This window comes from Scyliorhinus torazame, chromosome 21, assembly GCF_047496885.1.
Source record: "Scyliorhinus torazame isolate Kashiwa2021f chromosome 21, sScyTor2.1, whole genome shotgun sequence".
NCBI lineage: Eukaryota > Metazoa > Chordata > Chondrichthyes > Carcharhiniformes > Scyliorhinidae > Scyliorhinus > Scyliorhinus torazame.
The window spans coordinates 50,613,803-50,631,932 of record NC_092727.1 but is presented as its reverse complement, the minus strand read 5'-3'; the positions used below and the strand labels follow the sequence as shown (position 1 = coordinate 50,631,932).

General features: G+C 45.5%; 1 protein-coding gene across 5 annotated transcripts in view; it reads right to left on the bottom strand.

Moving 5' to 3' along the window:
• Positions 1–17,596, bottom strand: part of st3gal4 (ST3 beta-galactoside alpha-2,3-sialyltransferase 4) — a 189,011-nt gene extending 171,415 nt beyond the window's left edge. For 2 of the 5 annotated variants that reach the window (XM_072486803.1, XM_072486802.1), the window contains exons 1-2: positions 17,079–17,427; positions 4,360–4,452 (exon numbers count right to left, since the gene is read on the bottom strand). The gene's annotated coding sequence lies outside the window, so the exon portion shown is untranslated. Of the gene's footprint in view, positions 1–4,359; positions 4,453–17,078; positions 17,428–17,548 lie in introns of those variants that run through there. The other 3 variants (XM_072486804.1, XM_072486805.1, XM_072486806.1) reach the window with 3 other exon arrangements.
• Between the last annotated feature and the right edge of the window lie 534 nt (positions 17,597–18,130).

The following is an 18,130-nucleotide window of genomic DNA, read 5'->3' as shown; positions in this document are numbered from 1 at the left end:
GAACCTCTGGCAACAGAGCGTGCCTCCCTGATATGCTCAATACATTGCCAAAGAAGAACCAGGCATCATGCCTCAATGACTACCGTCCGGTGGCCCTGACTTCAGTCGTAATGAAGTGGTTCGAGAGGTTGATCATGTAGCGCATTACCTCCATACGCCCAGAACACCTTGATCCACTGCAATTTGCATACCGTCGCAACTGGTCCACAGCAGACGCCACTTCCCTGGCCCTACACTCATCCCTAGAGCATCTTGACAACAAGGACTCCTACATCAGACTCCTATTTATTGACTACAGCTCCGCCTTCATAGATCATAGAATTTACAGTGCAGAAGGAGGCCATTCGGCCCGTCGAGTCTGCACCAGCTCTTGGAAAGAGCACCCTACCCAAGGTCAACACCCCCACCCTATCCCCATAACCCAGTAACCCCACCCAACACTAAGGGCAATTTTGGACACTAAGAGCAATTTATCATGGCCAATCCACCTAACCTGCACATCTTTGGACTGTGGGAGGAAACCGGAGCACCCGGAGGAAACCCACGCAGACACGGGGAGGATGTGCAGACTCCACACAGACAGTGACCCAAGCCGGAATCGAACCTGGGACCATGGTCCTGTGAAGCAATTGTGCTATCCACAATGCTACCGTGCTGCCCAACACCATAATCCCAGCCAAGCTCATATCAAAGCTCCAAAACCTAGGACTTGGTTCCCCACTCTGCAACTGGATCCTCAATTTTCTGACCAACAGACCACAATCAGTAAGAATGAACAACAACACCTCCTCCACAATAGTCCTCAATACCGGGTCCCCGCAAGGCTGCGTATTTAGCCCCCTACTCTACTCACTGTACACACACGACTGCGTGGCAAAATTTGGTTCCAACTCCATCTACAAGTTTGCTAATGATATGACCATAGTGGGCCAGATCTCGAATAACGACGAGTCAGAATACAGGAGGGAGATAGAGAACCTAGTGGAGTGGTGTAGCGACAACAATCTCTCCCTCAATGCCAGCAAAACTAAAGAGCTGGTCATTGACTTCAGTAAGCAAAGTACTGTACACACCCCTGTCAGCACCAACGGGGCTGAGGTGGAGATGGTTAGCAGTTTCAAATTCCTAGGGGTGCACATCTCCAAAAATCTGTCCTGGTCCACCCACATCGGCGTTACCACCAAGAAAGCACAACAGCGCCTATACTTCCTCAGGAAACTAAGGAAATTCGGTATGTCCACATTAACCCTGACCAATTTTTACAGATGCACCATAGAAAGCATCCTATCTGGCTACATCACAGCCTGGTATGGCAACTGCTCGGCCCAGGAGCGCAAGAAACTTTAGAGAGTCGTAAACACCGCCCAGTCCATCACACGAACCTGCCTTCCATCCATTGACTCCATTTACACCTCCTGCTGCCTGGGGAAAGGGGGCAGCATAATCAAAGACCCCTCCCACCCGGCTTACTCACTCTTCCAACTTCTTCCATCGGGCAGGAGATACAGAAGTCTGAGATCACGCATGAACAGACTCAAAAACAGCTTCTTCACCACTATTACCAGCCTCCTAAATGACCCTCTTATGGACTGACCTCATTAACACTACACCCTGTATGCTTCATCCGATGCCGGTGCTTATGTAGTTACATTGTATACCTTGTGTTGCCCTATTATGTATCTTCTTTTCTTCCCTTTTCTTCCCATGTACTTAATGATCTGTTGAGCTGCTCGCAGAAAAATACTTTTCACTGTACCTCGGTACACGTGACAATAAACAAATCCAATCCATTCTATGCTCTTTTCGAGCAGGAATCCAGCAAACTGTTCTCAACTGCCCCAGCAGCCTCGGACACGCCCATACCCACCGTCACAGCCTCCCAAGTCAGATCGGCCTTCTTGAAAGTGAACCCAAGGAAAGCAATGGGTCCCTTGGCTCCAACTCCATCTACAAGTTTGCTGATGGCACAAGCGTAATGGGTCGGATCGCAAACAACGAAGAGCCTGAGTACAGGAGGGAGATAGAGAACCTAGTGGTATTGTGTAATGACAACAATCTCTCCCTCAACGTCAGCAAAACTAAAGAACTGGTCATTGACTTCAGGAAGCGATGTGTCATACACACCCGTCTGCGTCAATGATGCCGAGATGACGGCTCAGATTGCTAGGTGTACACGTCAATGCTACAACCAGGAAAGCACAACAGCGCCTATACTTCCTCAGGAAACTACGGAAATTCAGCATGTCCACATTAACCCTGACCAATTTTTACAGATTCACCATAGGAAGCATCCTATCTGACTGCATCACAGCCTGGTATGGCAACTGCTCGGCCCAAGGCTGTAGGAAATTACAGAGACGTGAACACAGCCCAGTCCATCACGCAAACCTGCCTCCCATCCGTTGACTCTGTCTACACCTCCCGCTGCCTTGGGAAAGTGGGCAGCCTAATCAAAGACCCCCCTCCCCCCCACCTGCGTTATTCTCTCTTCCAACCTCTTCCATCGGGCAGGAGATATAATAAGTTTGAGAACGTGCACTAACAGATTCAAAAACAGCTTCTTCCTCACTGTTACCAGACTCCTGGATGACCCTCTTATGGACTGAACTGACCTCTTCACGCATCTTCTCTACTGTGTAGCACCACATTTCGTATGCTTTAGCCAATGGTTATGTATTTACATTGTGTATTTGTCGTAAGTCCAATGTTTTTCAGGTATGGAATGATCAGCCTGAACTGTAAGCAGAACAATACTTCTAACTACCTCGGTACACGTGACAATAAATTTAAATCTAAAGGCATTGAAGTGCCCAATCAGCCAGGAGCATATTGAATATCAGGAGCAGGCTCAACAGGCCTACTCTTGTCCGTGTGTTCCTAAATTCCCTTCTTCCTGACGGATTTGATACAACTGAGTGTCATGCAGGGCCATTTCAGAGGGCAGAGTGAACCATATTGCAGTGGGGCACATATACACAAGGGCAAGTGATGGGTTCCTTTTTCATTAAGGGCATTAATGAACACAAAACAATCCAACTTTCATGGCTTTTTCCTGTTTCATTTTACGTCCAGAGGTTTCTTAAATATTGAATTCAAATTTGAGTATTGCTGAAAAAAAAAAGACATTTTATCAAAAGCTTCAATTTGGTATCAAACAGCATGTCCCTTCTATTGTTCACAGAGGGCAAGGGACAGACCGTACCCAACCAGCCCATGTGTGCAAAACTCAAAACGCTGTGTCCAACATTAGATGCTATTCTGTTATTGGTTAACATTTGCTAAACTAATCCTCACTGTTCTAAATGTTACACCGGCAACTAGTTTAAGATTGACAGTCAGGCTCACAGTGTGATGCATTTACTGGAAGCCACTTTTATTAACACACAGGGCCCTGTTCATTGCAGGCAGAGCGAACATGAACACGTCTTGTGTCTGTTTCAGCGAAACCATTAAAGGAAAAGCAAAATACCGCGGCACAGGAAATCTGAAAGAAAACCAGAAAATGCGGGGAAAACCCAGCAGGTCTGGCAGCATATGCGGAGAGAAACAAAATTAATGTTTCAAGATCGTGTGACTCTTCTTCAGAGCTGAAGAAAAGGTGAAATGTTGTGAATTATATACTATACGAGGGGATGGATCAAAGTAGAAGGCCAGTGATAGGTGGGAGTTAGAAGACATTCCAACAAAAATGTATAGGGCACAAGAAAAAGGAAGTGTTAATGGCAGTGTGAAAGATAAGAGAAGGAGCTGAAAGGGGCATGAAGGTAAGACAGCAGAATGCGATAATAGGCAAACAAAGGTCAGTGTTCAGTAAAAGCAAAACTTCAGAACAAGTGACAGGTGGCCCAGTGGGGAGGGGAGTTTGTCTTGGGACAAGAGATTATTTGTATAAGTGATAGCTATTTGCTGGTCTATTCCTCAGGGCAAAAACTTGACAATCGGCGTCAAATTTCAAACAATGCTGGACTGTTAACTGTCAATCACCACTAACTGGTGCATTCTCCACTGCATACCTCGACCAATCAAAGTCCAGTTGCCAACCAATCAGCACTCTCTTCTCATACAGTATAAAGTTATTGTTTCCCCTGACGTTGGTTTTCTTGCGATTGTCCTGATGAGTGCAGACAAAAACATTTTGACAAAATGTCTTTTTTCAGCATTACTAAACGACTACCAAACCACTATCTGAATTCAAATTCTCAACAGTCTGATTTGAAATCTTTGAACTGCTAACCATTGTACTACCACACCCTTGTCACATAACTGAACAGTTATCAATGCTTCAATTCTCCATAACTGAAGATAATTTTCATTTCCTGCCACCGAAAAAAAGGTTTTGAGTGTTGGCCTGCCACTTACCCAATGCCACTTACTCACTGGTTTCTGCTGATGGCCTGCAGCATCTGCTTACAATCATTTGTCACCAAGTGGTCATGAATCTGGCCAAGCTGGCTGAAACACAAAATAATCTATTTAGTGAAACATCGAGTGTCAGCTTTTCTGTCATTGCTCGTGTAATAAATGTGCTAACATGAACAAAGAGCATTAGAAAAAATACTTATTTTAAATGCAAAAAATACTAATGTAGGTATTTCATAGAGTCATGAGGCACAGAAGGGGGCCATTTTGGCCTGTGAGTCCATGGGGGCTTTTGTTACTATCTAATAGGGTCTGGTGGGTGGAGGTTAAATAACCAGTAGTTGAAGGTAATAAGATGAACAGGTGTTGGGGAAGCGTAAATGTCACCACAGTCCCAGAGGACTATAGGCTGCACTCCCCTATGAGAACGGATTGATGGTAATTTTTTTAAAATTTAGAGTAAGCAATTTATTTTTTCACTTAAGGGGCAATTTAGCATGGCCAGTCCACCTACCCTGCACATCTTTGGGTTGTGGGGGTGAGACCCATGCAGGCGACTGGTGGTCATTTAACCGAAGAGTGACCACACCTCAGGCGAGGTGCAAGGGTGCGAAGGCAGAGTTCTCATGAGTAAACTCAGCCGGTACGGGGAAAGAAACTCGCGCTGTTGGTGTCGCTCCACATCATGAACTGGCAGTCCATCCAACTGAGTTAACCTCTCAGTGTTGGGATATTGATTAATGATAATAATCTTTATTATTGTCACAAGTAGGCTTACATAACACTGCAATAAAGTTACTGTAAAAAGCCCCGGGTCGCCACACTACGGCATCTGTTCGGGTACACAGAGGGAGAATTCAGAATGTCCAATTCACCTAACAAGCACGACCTTCGGGATCTAACAAGCACGTCTTTCGGGAGGAAACCAGAGCACCCGGAGGAAACTCAGACTTTATATTGGATTGGAGCATTTTGCTCCTACTGATGAGTCTGTGGTTCCCCATTTTCTCTCTCCTTCCTTAAATAGTGGAATTACATTCACCAGCTTCCAATCTACGGAAACCATTCCAGAATCTTGAACGATGATCACCAATGTATCCACCATCTCTACAACCACCTCTTTCAACACTCTGGGATGTAAAGCATCAGTTTTTGGTGATTTATTAACACTCAACCACATTAAATTTCTCCAGTATTACTTTTTCACCAATACTAATCTCTCTCAGTCCCTCCTGCTCATGAGTCCATTGGTTGTCTCGTGTTTTGGGGACCATTTCTGTCTCTTCCTTCATGACAACAGACACACATTGTTCAGTCTCCCTGCCATTTTCTTATTCCACATTATAAACTCTCCTGTCTTTGCCTGGAATGGACCCACATTAGTTTTTGCTAATCTTTTCCCTTCGACATACCAATAGGAGTTTTTCCAGTCGGTTTTTATGTTTCTCACCAGTTTGCTCCTATATTCTATTTTCTCTTGATCAGTTTCTTAGTCCTCCTTTGCTGAATTCTAAAACTAGTCCCTAGTCTTCAGACTTACTACTATTTTGGCCACTTTGAGCCTTTGATCTCATAGAATCTTTAACTTTTCTTGTTAGCCACGGTTGAATGACTTTTCTTGTTGGACTTTTTCCTTGAAGGAATCTATATTTGATCATTATATGTGAAATGAAAGTCACCAATATCCCAGAGAATCATCGGCAGCTCTCCCCATTCAGAGAGAGAGAGCGACTGGTGGTGATTTAATCGGAGGGTCACCACACCTCAGACGTGGGGCAAGGTTCATGGATAACCTCAGCTGGTACAGAACTTGAAGCCATGCTGTTGGCAATACTCCGCATCACAAACCAGCCAATTACAGTTAATTATACTTGAATGTGTATATAAGGAAGAGTCGGCCAGCAAGGACGGGGGACAGTGTTACGAGTGGAGAGGTAAGCTCTGTTTATGCTTGCCACTGTCCCCACTGTCTCTACCAATTCATCCAAGTCTCGTTGTTTCCTTCACAACCGGGCTGGAGCATTCCACTGAGCTTTCTGTGGAGCAATCAGATAGTCCAATTTTCCTGCTTGATCCCTCTAGACCCGTGAGGCTACCCCTCTCAAGTGCCCGTCCAATTTTCTTACAGAAGCATTCATCATCTCGGTCTCCACCACCCTCAGTCAGTGGGTTCCAGGTTATCACCGCTCACTGTGTAAAAATGTTCTTCCTCACACCCTTGCCAAGAGCGCTTGCCCAAAACTTCAAATAAATATCCCAAGTTGTTGCATCTTCGCATAGACAATAAATCCCTTTGGGAGAATGTGTACTCTACGAAAAGCGTCAATGAAAAGAGGCTACGGATTGACATAGTGAGCCCAAAACCGATGCTAGAGAGCAGGGAGATTGGCAAAATCAAGTGGGTTGATCACCGTTAGCAATTATCTGACTATCTGATGGGAAAAAAGGCTAACCCGAAGATGTTATTAGGAATTGTTAAAGAGAAGTGTATTTTCCTACTAGGAAGAGAACGCGAGGGTCGATGAAAAAAAATTGAGGGGGAATAGGGTACATTTATTGTAGCAAAGAAAATCTATACATGTGTGTTATGGAAACTTACGTTAAACTTAAAGATTATTATTTTTTCTTTAAGAGGGAGAATCTGTCAGGAAAGAATTAATATTCCCCGGTGATCAAGTTAGAATTGGAGCTTTAATTTTTTTTCCAATTCGTTCATGGGACATTGGCATCGCTGCCTGTGCCAACATTTATTGCCCATCCCTAATTGCTCTGGAGGGGACAGTTAAGAGTCAACCACATTGCTGTGGGTCTGGGGTCACATGCAGGCCAGACCAGGTAGGGATGGCAGATTTCCTTCCCTAAAGAACTTTAGTGAATTAAATAGTTTTTTGCGACAATCAACAATGGTTTCATGGTCATCATTAGACTAGGCGGGATTTGAACCTGGGTCCCCAGACTATTACCCTTGGTCTCTGGATTACTTGTCCAGTAACCATACTACTGTGCCACTACCTCCCCACTATTGTTTAATAGATCACACTTATTGTTTGATATACTGCACACATATATATAAAGGGGATACAAGTGGCACTGTGAATTTGGAGAAGTGATTGTGGAACACAATGAAATTGGAGTTGAAGTCACGACTTGCTTTCACGTTCTAATTACCAAAGGGAGATGCATTCATAACGCAGTCAAATGTGTTAAAGTGCAAAATCCTTCCAACATAACAATGGCTGGTAGAGCGCGAGAGATTCCTGGACAGCCATGTCTGATACAGAGCGCCGCCCTTCAAGCTATAGGCCTCTGGTGATAGACTAGCGACCTGTTCCAGCAATAACTTAACTATAGAAACAGACAAAGGTCTGCCTTAGTGCACCACTAGGTGTGGGAGGAGAACTAGAAATTGAAGCTTTTTTTTTAAAAACAGTTAGCTGAAATAGGAGAGTGGAGCGGCTGGGAACGACACGAGATGACAAATTAAAAGTATTGTTAAAGACGATTGGTCAACAGTTCAATATTCTTGTAGTGTACTACCACCATTCTGCTGCATAAACCAAGCACCAACTACAACACAAGTTGAACAGAGAAATACAACACATCAAAGCAGTTCCATGGGACAACAGTTATCCCCAGACCTTAACAATTTAATAGTTATGACGTTGACTGTGGTCACAATGTTGTAATCTGAGCAGTGTTTTGAGCATCTATTGTTAGTCAGTAGATCAGAATGGGATGAGTCAAAGAAAAATAAATGTTATCATCCAGAGATGGCCTACAAGGTTTGCAAGGGTGGCGGGAGGTGGCTGTTTCCACCAGATATTTCTTCCATACCCTGGACTGAGGACCGTTCCTTTAAAAAGGTTCTTCACTCTCTGTGAGCCGACATGTAACTTTATGCCCACAATAGCCTCGATTTTCTGCTTGGGTGCTAAAAATCAACTGGAAAATGCAGGATAATATCTGCAAATGTTGAAGTGCTCAGTGGGGAGTGGTTAACAGGGCCAGCTGGTGAAGTCAATACTCAGGCAACTTTCCTTGCTGAGAGAGTTTATTGACTTCAGCCAGTGTCAACACTCCTCGCCGCCACCCAGTGACCCAGCTATCCCTTATTTATATGTATTGAAATGCCCATCACCGGTTTTCATTAACAACGTCATTGACATTTACAAACAATGTAATTGTTATGGCATTTACTGCAGTCACTATGTTTTAATCCGCTCCCAGAAGCCTTTGTCTTCCTCTTAACAGTGCAAGTCAGGACTACAATGACTCACATTCCAATCCTCTCATTAAACCAGCCTTCACACAGTTGGATAAGTGTTTAGCAAGTTGTTTTGAGTGTCTATTTGCGATCTGTAGATTATCTTTTTCTAAACTACCATATCTTGGAACTTGCAACCATGGCCAAACAAACCTTCAATTCCGATGAACTAAAAATGTGACTTCACACACAATGCCTGGTGATGTAGTGAGTTCAGGGGTAGAATAGAAACTTTTGTTTCTGATTGACGTTATCGAATTGGCTCAAACACTATGTTAATCAGACTGTGCGATTACACTGTAGGTTCTGAGCTGAGCCAGATAGCTTGCACAGGCCTGTGTCACCTTGCACCTTTGTAATTGTAGGTTTATCAAGATAATAAGAGTGGGAAAAACAACCAGTCCTTCACCATTTCTTCAGGTATAAACATAACACAACACTTGGCGAAGTAAGATCAACAGGTGTACAATACATTGGATACAATTACGACCACCTCACGGTGGCGCGTGGTTAGCACTGCTGCCTCACCCTGCCAAGGACCCGGATTCGATCCTGGCCTCGGGTCATATAAGACCATAAGACATAGGAGTGGAAGTAAGGCCATTCGGCCCATCGAGTCCACTCAACCATTCAATCATGGCTGATTTCAACTCCATTTACCCGCTCTCTCTCCATAGCCCTTAATTCCTTGAGAAATCAAGAATTTATCAACTTCTGTCTTAAAGACACTCAACGTCCCGGCCTCCACTGCTCTCTGTGGCAATGAATTCCACAGACCCACCACTCTCTGGCTGAAGAAATTTCTCCTCATCTCTGTTCTAAAGTGACTCCCTTTTATTCTAAGGCTGTGCCCCTGGGTCCTAGTCTCCCCTGCTAATGGAAACAACTTCCCTACATCCACCCTATCTAAGCCATTCATTATCTTGTAAGTTTCATTTAGATCTCCCCTCAACCTCCTAAACTCCAATGAATATAATCCCAGGATCCTCAGACGTTCATCGTATGGTATACCATTCCTGGGATCATCCGTGTGAATCTCCGCTGGACCCGCTCCAGTGCCAGTATGTCCTTCCTGAGGTGTGGGGCCCAAAATTGCTCACAGTATTCTAAATGGGGCCTAACTAAGGCTTTATAAAGCTTCAGAAGTACATCCCTGCTTTTATATTCCAAGCCTCTTGAGATGAATGACAACATTGCATTTGCTTTCTTAATTACGGACTCAACCTGCAAGTTTACCTTTAGAGAATCCTGGACTAGGACTCCCAAGTCCCTTTGCACTTCAGCATTATGAATTTTGTCACCGTTTAGAAAATAGTCCATGCCTCTATTCTTTTTTCCAAAGTGCAAGACCTCGCACTTGCCCACGTTGAATTTCATCAGCCATTTCTTGAACCACTCTCCTAAACTGTCTAAATCTTTCTGCAGCCTCCCCACCTCCTCCATACTACCTGCCCCTCCACCCATCTTTGTATCATCGGCAAACTTAGCCAGAATGCCCTCAGTCCCGTCATCTAGATCGTTAATATATAAAGAGAACAGCTGTGGCCCCAACACTGAACCCTGCGGGACACCACTAGTCACCGGTTGCCATTCCGAAAAAGAACCTTTTATCCCAACTCTCTGCCTTCTGCCTGACAGCCAGTCGTCAATCCATGTTAGTACCTTGCCTCAAATACCATGGGCCCTTATTTTACTCAGCAGTCTCCCGTGAGGCACCTTATCAAAGGCCTTTTGGAAGTCAAGATAGATAACATCCATTGGCTCTCCTTGGTCTAACCTATTTGTTATCTCTTCAAAGAACTCTAACAGGTTTGTCAGGCAAGACCTCCCCTTATTAAATCCATGCTGACTTGTGTGGAGTTTACACATTGTCCCCGTGTCTGCGTGGGTCTCACTCCCACAACCCAAAGATGTGCATGGTAGGTGGATTGCCCAGGCTAAACTGTCCCCTAATTGGAAAAGAAATTGTGTACTTAAAAAATTTTTTTTTTTTTTAATTACGACCACCTTTCCATCCACAACCAAGAGAACTGAACAATTAGGAAAAAGGAAATGAAGAAAATAATATTTCAGAGCTGTCGATCAAATGGGCACTAGTTTCTCTTGATACTTTCAGCTATCTCCAAGCAAGGAAAGATTTGGTATGGTCAGATAAACACAACTAAGGAAAAGTGTAAAAACAAGATGGCTCCAGGGCAGGCTGGCTCCCTAGCGACCGCTCCTCCTATGCACCTATCCACTCAAATCTTTGCCTTTTCTCTCCCAACCTCCTCTCTCTCATTGTTCAAGTTCTTTTGCCTCAGACAGTGGGCCCCCGCTACGATTTAAACCTCCCATTGGTCATTCATTGACCATCAACAAAGTAAAACCGAGACTCAGCCAGTCTCTGTCATTGGTGACAGTCAGTCCACCACTCCAGTCCAAACCAGTGTAGACTTCTCGAATTAAAAGGCAGTGGCTTTCTTTAAAGACACATGTTCATAAATCATCCATCAGATCAAAAATGTTACAGCAAGTAACATTTGTTACTAAATGTTACAATAAAGGAAAGGGGAAATAAGCGAACCAACAGGAAGGACCCTTGGAGAGTATTTTCCTCCCTGATAGCCCGGAGATGGATTTTGCTGGGGTGGCAGGATTCAGAGCTGCTGAAAGCGGGGATGTGGGGTGAGTGACCTGGCAGAATTCCTGAGGTTGGAAAAGATTAAGTTCGCTCTGAGGGAGCCAGTAGAGGGGTTTGCCCGGAGGTGGTAACCGTTCAGCAATTACTTCGAGGAGAATTGAGGGGTCAGCAAGGGGGTGTGGTGGGGGGGGGGGGTCGTTGTCTGGGGGGCTGGGTGTTTATTGGGTTGATGTGTTGTTCTTCTGATCTTCGGTATATATTCCGCCCGCGGGTTTTCCAGTGGCATGGGATGGCTTCAGTAGGAAATCCCATTGACAAACAGCGGGAAGAGAAAATCCTGCCGTCAAAGAACAGTGCACCGCCGAGATACACACTGCTGGGGGAACCAGAGAATCCCGCCCGTTTTCTTCATTTTTAAACAGATCTGCAGCTCCCCCAAAATAACTCTGCTGCGGCTGCCCCCTGAGGGAGCACATTGGAAATGGCAGCCCCCAACCCAACTCTTCCCACCCTCCCCGGCAGTGCTCAGCCTTTCGCAGAGCGTGTTTCCCACTGGACGGCCATTAATTGGCCGGCGCGAAATTGCGCTCCAGGTTGGTCTACATTTCATGTCCACATCGAGTTCTGTCGAGCACGTAGATGGCTGCTGCTCCCGCTCCGCGCGCCCCCCCCCTCCCCCCCCCACCCCTCCACCCTCCCACCCCCCCCCCTCCACCCTCCCCCTCAGTGGAGCTCAATTTCATCTTTTTTTTTTTTTTTTTTAAATCGCTCATGCGGTGTGGGCGTTGCTGGCTGGGCCAGCATTGAGGACATTTAAGAGTCAACCACAATGCTGTGGGCCTGGAGTCACATGTAGACCAGACTAGGTAAGGTCAACAAATTTCCTTCCCAAAAGGACATTAATGATCCAGATGAGTTTTCACGACAATCCACAATGATTTAATTGTCATCTTTAGACTTTTAATCAGATTTTTTTTTTTTTTTTTTTTTTTAAATTGAATTCAAATTTCACCATCTGCCATGGTAGTTTTCAAGCCCAGGACCCCAGAGCATGACTTTGGCTCTGGCTTACTCGTCCAGTGACAATACCACTACGCCATTGCCTCCCCTGTGATAATATGGGGAAGTGGGTGAATGCCAAAATGTGAGCCTGTCTACCATATTTAATGAGGGGCGGAAGTCCCAGTTAGCCCTAATTAGTCTTCACCGCCTCACTCTAGGTTGCGGGGTAGGCCAGCATGGAACTATTTCCAGTGGGGGGGGGGGGGGGGCTCAAGTCACTAAAATACATCCACCTCAGGAGAAAGTGTCCTAAATGACGTGATTTACACTTTGAGAGGACAGGCGGAACATGGAGTGGGTTCCCCCGGGCGGAACATGGAGTGGGCCCTCCCTTTCTCCCCCCCTCCTTTCCCCAGATACAAATCAGAGATGACCACAGGAGTTGGAACAGCAGCAGGCAAAGGCCCAACTCCAATCTGTTACTTCATCCCAAGTTGTTTCGTGAAACAGAAGGCCCTCAAGCCCATACCTGCTCATCCACTCCCCGTACTCCATCCATGCCAACTCATGTACCCCATCACCCCACTCATCCATACCCCCATGTCAGCTCATTCCCTAGCCACCCCAAGGCCTATTCTCATTACCCCTACACTCTACACCACCTCCCATGGCCCCTTCTCGCTTTTAAACTAACTCATTTCCCTCCCCCACCAACATGGTCCCCTATTGCCTTCTTGTTGACTTAATGCCAGCACATGCTCCCCACTAGCCACTCTTTGTCCTTACACCCACCATGCCAACTCACCCAGTATTGTTATGTTACTAGGCCAGACTTCCAGGTTGGAGACAAGGTCTGGATATGTACCAATATGTTTTGCTTAAAAGTAGACAAGGTTTGAGAATCAAGGTGCTAGTTAGGGGATGGACCAACAAGATCCCACAGGTTTCGAGCAAAAAAAAACTTCACTGTATAAGGCCAGAAAGATAAAACAGTTTACAATATCTATCTTATTGTCTAACATTCAAGGTTAATGCAAGGAATGTGTGAATTGCCAGGCAAATAGTGGTTGTGGACATCTCACTGCTTACCAGTTGATAAATATGACCAAGGCAAAGTTTACAAATAGTCGTTCAGTCATACAGAATGTGATCATTGCTGAAGAAAGACATTTTGTCGAAGCTTTTCATCTTGCGCCCATCAGGACAATCACAAGAATAGCACTGTCAGGAAACCGACAATGCTCTACTCTGAGAAGAGAGTGATGATTGATTGGCAAGTGGCTGCTGATTGGTATAGCATTGCCATGGAAAATGCACCAGTTAACAGAAGCTGACAGTTAACTGGCAAGCATTGTTTGAAAGTTAAAACCAGGCAATTTGACTCTGATTGGTCAAAGCACTGTCGTGAGCAATGAGTCAGCGAATGGTTATCACTTATTTTATTCAGCTCAATTAACCACAATCTGTTCTGTCTGCAAAAAACAGGGCCCTGTATATGAATATACGTAGTCCGCTTGCCAAGCAATTCAGAACATTGTCCCTGATACAGTGGGTGGCAGAATTGTGTTTAGGTTCGAGAGGGCAAAGGAAGAGTCACAAAACAATGTTTAATACGCCCAAAAAAGTATTGCATAATTAAGCAACCACAGGGAGCAAATGAAGAGAGTTGAGCAATACACATTTTCTTGAGAGAAAGTGGAAATGCAGTGAGGAAGCTGCAGAAAAGGAACTATTTAAAAACTTGCAAGTGATGTGGCTGCTTGATATAACAGCGACAGATCTTAGAAATGTAGTAAGAGAAAGGACAGAATGTAAACCCATAAAACCAGACATGGGCAAGACAATAACAAATTGTTCTTGGTGGATCAACTCAAATAGAATAAGGGATAAAATGTTGGCCGTCCTCTCAAGGGGATTAGAATAGAGAGGGCGGGCAGTGATTCTTCCTTTATACAAACCTTTGTTTGGACCCCATTTTGAGTACAGTGCTCAGTTTCAGCACTCCCAAAAAAGTATACAAAAACTATCTCTGTCAGTGTGGTACGGTGGCACAGTGATTAGCACTGCTGCCTCACAGCGACAGGGACCCGGGTTCAATTCCGACCTTGGGTGACTGTGTGGAGTTTGCACGTTCGCCCCAAGTCTGCGTGGCTTTCCTCTGGGTGCTCCAGTTTCCTATCAAGGTCCAAAGATGTGCAGGTTAGGTGGAGTGGCCATGATCAATTGCCCCTAAGTGTCCAAAGGGTAGATGGGGCTCTGGGGATAGGGCAGGGGTGGGGTGCTCTTTCGGAGGGTCAGTGCAGACTCAAATGGTATGAATGGCCTCTTTCTAAACTGTAGGGATTCTATGATCCTATGAATGTGGACACTTCTTTTTTTTTTAAATTTAGAGTACCCAATTCATTTTTTCCAATTAAGGGCAATTTAGCATTGCCAATCCACCTACCCTGCACATCTTTGGATTGTGGGGGCGAACCCCACGCAAACACAGGGAGAATGTGCAAACTCCACACGGACAGTGACCCAGAGATGGGATCGAACCTGGGACCTCGGTGCCGTGAAGCAGCAGTGCTAACCACTGCGCCACCATGCTGCCCTAATGTGGGCACTTCTCACTATGTTCTCCAGTCTTCCACCTTACACTTTGCAACTTGAAACCCATCCAAATCTTTACGTCTGCACTCTCATCAGTTCCTCAGGATAGTGTCTGAGGCCCAACCATCTTCCAATGCTTCAAAGACCATCAGAAGGTCAGAAGTGGGGATGTTCACTGACGGTTGAACAATGTTCAACACCATTCATGGCTCCATATCCAACTGTAGCAAGACCTGGACAATATCCATGCTTGCTGACACTTGGCAAGTATCCAGCCACAGAAGTGCCAGGCAATGACTATGTCCAGTGAGAGAGAATCTAATCATCACCCCTTGACATTTGATTGCATTACCATTGCTGAAGCCGCCATTATCAACATTACAGGACTAGCCATATAAATACTGTGGCTACAAGAGCAGGTCAGAGGCTAGGAATCCTGCAGCGAGTAACTCACCTCCTGACTGCCAATGCCTATCCACCACCTACAAGGCACAAGTCAGGGGTGCGATGGAATACTCCCCACTTGCCTGGATGACAATGCTCGAACAACACTCACGGAGCTCAACACCATCCAGGACAAAGCAGCCCACTTGACTGGCACCCCTCCCAAACATTCAATCCCTCCACCACCGACGCATAGTAGCATGTATGTGCACCATCTTACATTGCAGGTTCTCACCAAGGCTGATAATGACAGCCACATCTGACAACATGCAGTCACCTTGGCCTTTCTGGTCACATTTCGTAAATAATACCTCAAACAAAAGTGTGCGCCAGCTCCCAAAATGCGAGAAATATCTACCCCCAAAACACACAAAATAGCTCAAACATAAAAACTTTCTTTCTCACTATGGGGTTTGTATTTGTTCATAGTTCATTTTCTGTTTGTTGCTTCTTCATGAACAAAGTCTATTCATTTAATCTGTTCTGCCTGAAGGGCTGCTGCTTACTCAAGTCTCACACATGATTCATGAGCCATTTTACTAGGGATGGTGCCCAAGATGATTTCCCACAGTTCTCCTCATGGTTATTACTCTGTAGTTCCCATTACATGTTTTATATCTCAGAGCTATGCAGAGGTACATTAGTTGTGTGTAATAAGTTTTATCCACAGTGCTTCAAAATATCTGCTCCATACTTACAGTTCTTTGCTTCTCACAACTGTTTACAATTTTTCTGAATCCACACCCAGACTTAACCAATCAAGCACAGTGAGCATCAATCAAAAACAGACTCACAATCAAACACAGAATAATTGAACTTGATAGTATCTTCTCCTGGATGGACTGGAAGCAAAGTTAAAGGTCCCCATCTGTCCTTTACAATAGAAGGATGGAGGGGTGCAATGGGTTGACCAGAACTCACAGCAAGTACGCGAATGCCAACACACTATTCAGAACCTGTTCTGCAGTATCCTCTGACTGGGGCTCCATGGGATGGGCTGACCCCTGAGCCAGTGGGCCCTCCATTCAGACACAAGTAACCCTGTTCATAAGTCAGCCCCAGTAATTCAGAGGCCATGCCCTCAGCCCCAGTCACCCATTGAGTTTGAACCTTCCCCCAAGCCAAACTCCCTCCAGAAAGGGATGCAGCAGCGGTCAGGTGTGGGGCGGCTGAACAAACTCTGACCCAGAGGGTACTACATAAAAATTATAATTCCTAATTTCACCAAACATGATGAAGAGAGCAAATTCCTGTTACTAGGCAAGGATGGACCCTTTGACTCCTTGCTTGGAATGGTTGAGTATATAACTGCCTCAACCTGCTAAAGGGGGAGGGGGTTGTTTTTGTTGTTAATTTGAACCTTTAAGTGCCCCGAAAAATCCATTCACAACAAAAGGGACCCCTGCAAATGGATTGATCGCCTTTCTATGCCAGGAAGAAGCCTCTCTGTCTCCCAGCAACAATGCTGCAAAGACAGAGGTGATTGGGGGGGGATTAGCACATGAACACCAGCGGCCATGAATCAATAGAGACGGGTGTCCGAGCTGTGTCCAGGAATTCAGACACTAACCAAATGATTCATCGCCAACGGGAAAGTGTCCCAACTCTCAGGGAAAAAAATGAAGGCAACGGATTTGTTCAATTGAACGATTCGATTATTCCACAACAGAGAGATAGGGAATAAGAGGGGAGAAAGGGGGGGGGGGGGGTTCCTGGGAGGGTTCCTTCCCTCGCTGGGAACTGAATTGATCTCAGGGAGCATAAACCCAAAAAAAAGCCATTTATGCCCACCTTTATCCATGTAGCGAGCCGGGTCTCCGGGCTCTGTCTCCGTCCTCTTCATTCACTCCGAGCAGCCCGGCGCAACCTCCTCCATACACACACCGCAATATCTCCGGAGCGGGGAAACACAAAGGCTGGATTCAAATTAAAGCCCCCCTCCTCCGCCCAGCCAGAGACAGGCAAGGGAGCAGTGAAGCCTCCACTCCCACTCCCAGCCTGAACCCACTCAGCTCTCCACGAGAGAGCGACTCACAGTGCATGAGAGAGAAAGGCTCAGCCTATCCTCCCCAGCTCTCAACCTTTGTTCGATTAAATAGAATTGGGTCTCACCCGCCCAGAGATACATTGCCCGTAATCCCACAGGACAGCTCTGAATCTGTGCGTGTGCGTAATCACACACCAACCACAGTCTACCTCATTTCTAAATGATATGCTAACAGATTTCATTGCATATGAATCCCGACACACACCACACTAACCTTGCATCCAAGTCACATTGGGAAGAGGGTGGTTTGGTGGTAATGTCACTGGCTCCGTGATTCAGTAGCTCCCGCCAAACGCTTTGGGGACAGAAGTTCAAATCTTACCACTGCAGCTGGTGCAATTTAAATTCAACTAATTAAACTGCAAATGAAAGCTACAAAGCCTGAATCTGTTGTAAAAAAAACAAAATAACATCTGGTTCATCAATGTTTTTTAGGGAAGGAAATCTGCCTTCGGTACCTGGTCTGGACTCCAGCCAATTACTGACCTCTGTACAGAGTGACCAACTGGTCACTTATTTTACAGGATTGTTCTGTTTACATAGAATTTACAGTGCAGAAGGAGGCCATTTGGCCCATCGAGTCTGCACCGGCTCTTGGAAAGAGCACCCTACCCAAGCCCACACCTCCACCCTATCCCCATAACCCATTAACCCCACCCAACACTAAGGACAATTTTGGACACTAAGGGCAATTTATCATGGCCAATCCACCTAACCTGCACATCTTTTGGACTGTGGGAGGAAACCAGAGCACCCGGAGGAAACCCACGCACACACGGGGAGGATGTGCAGACTC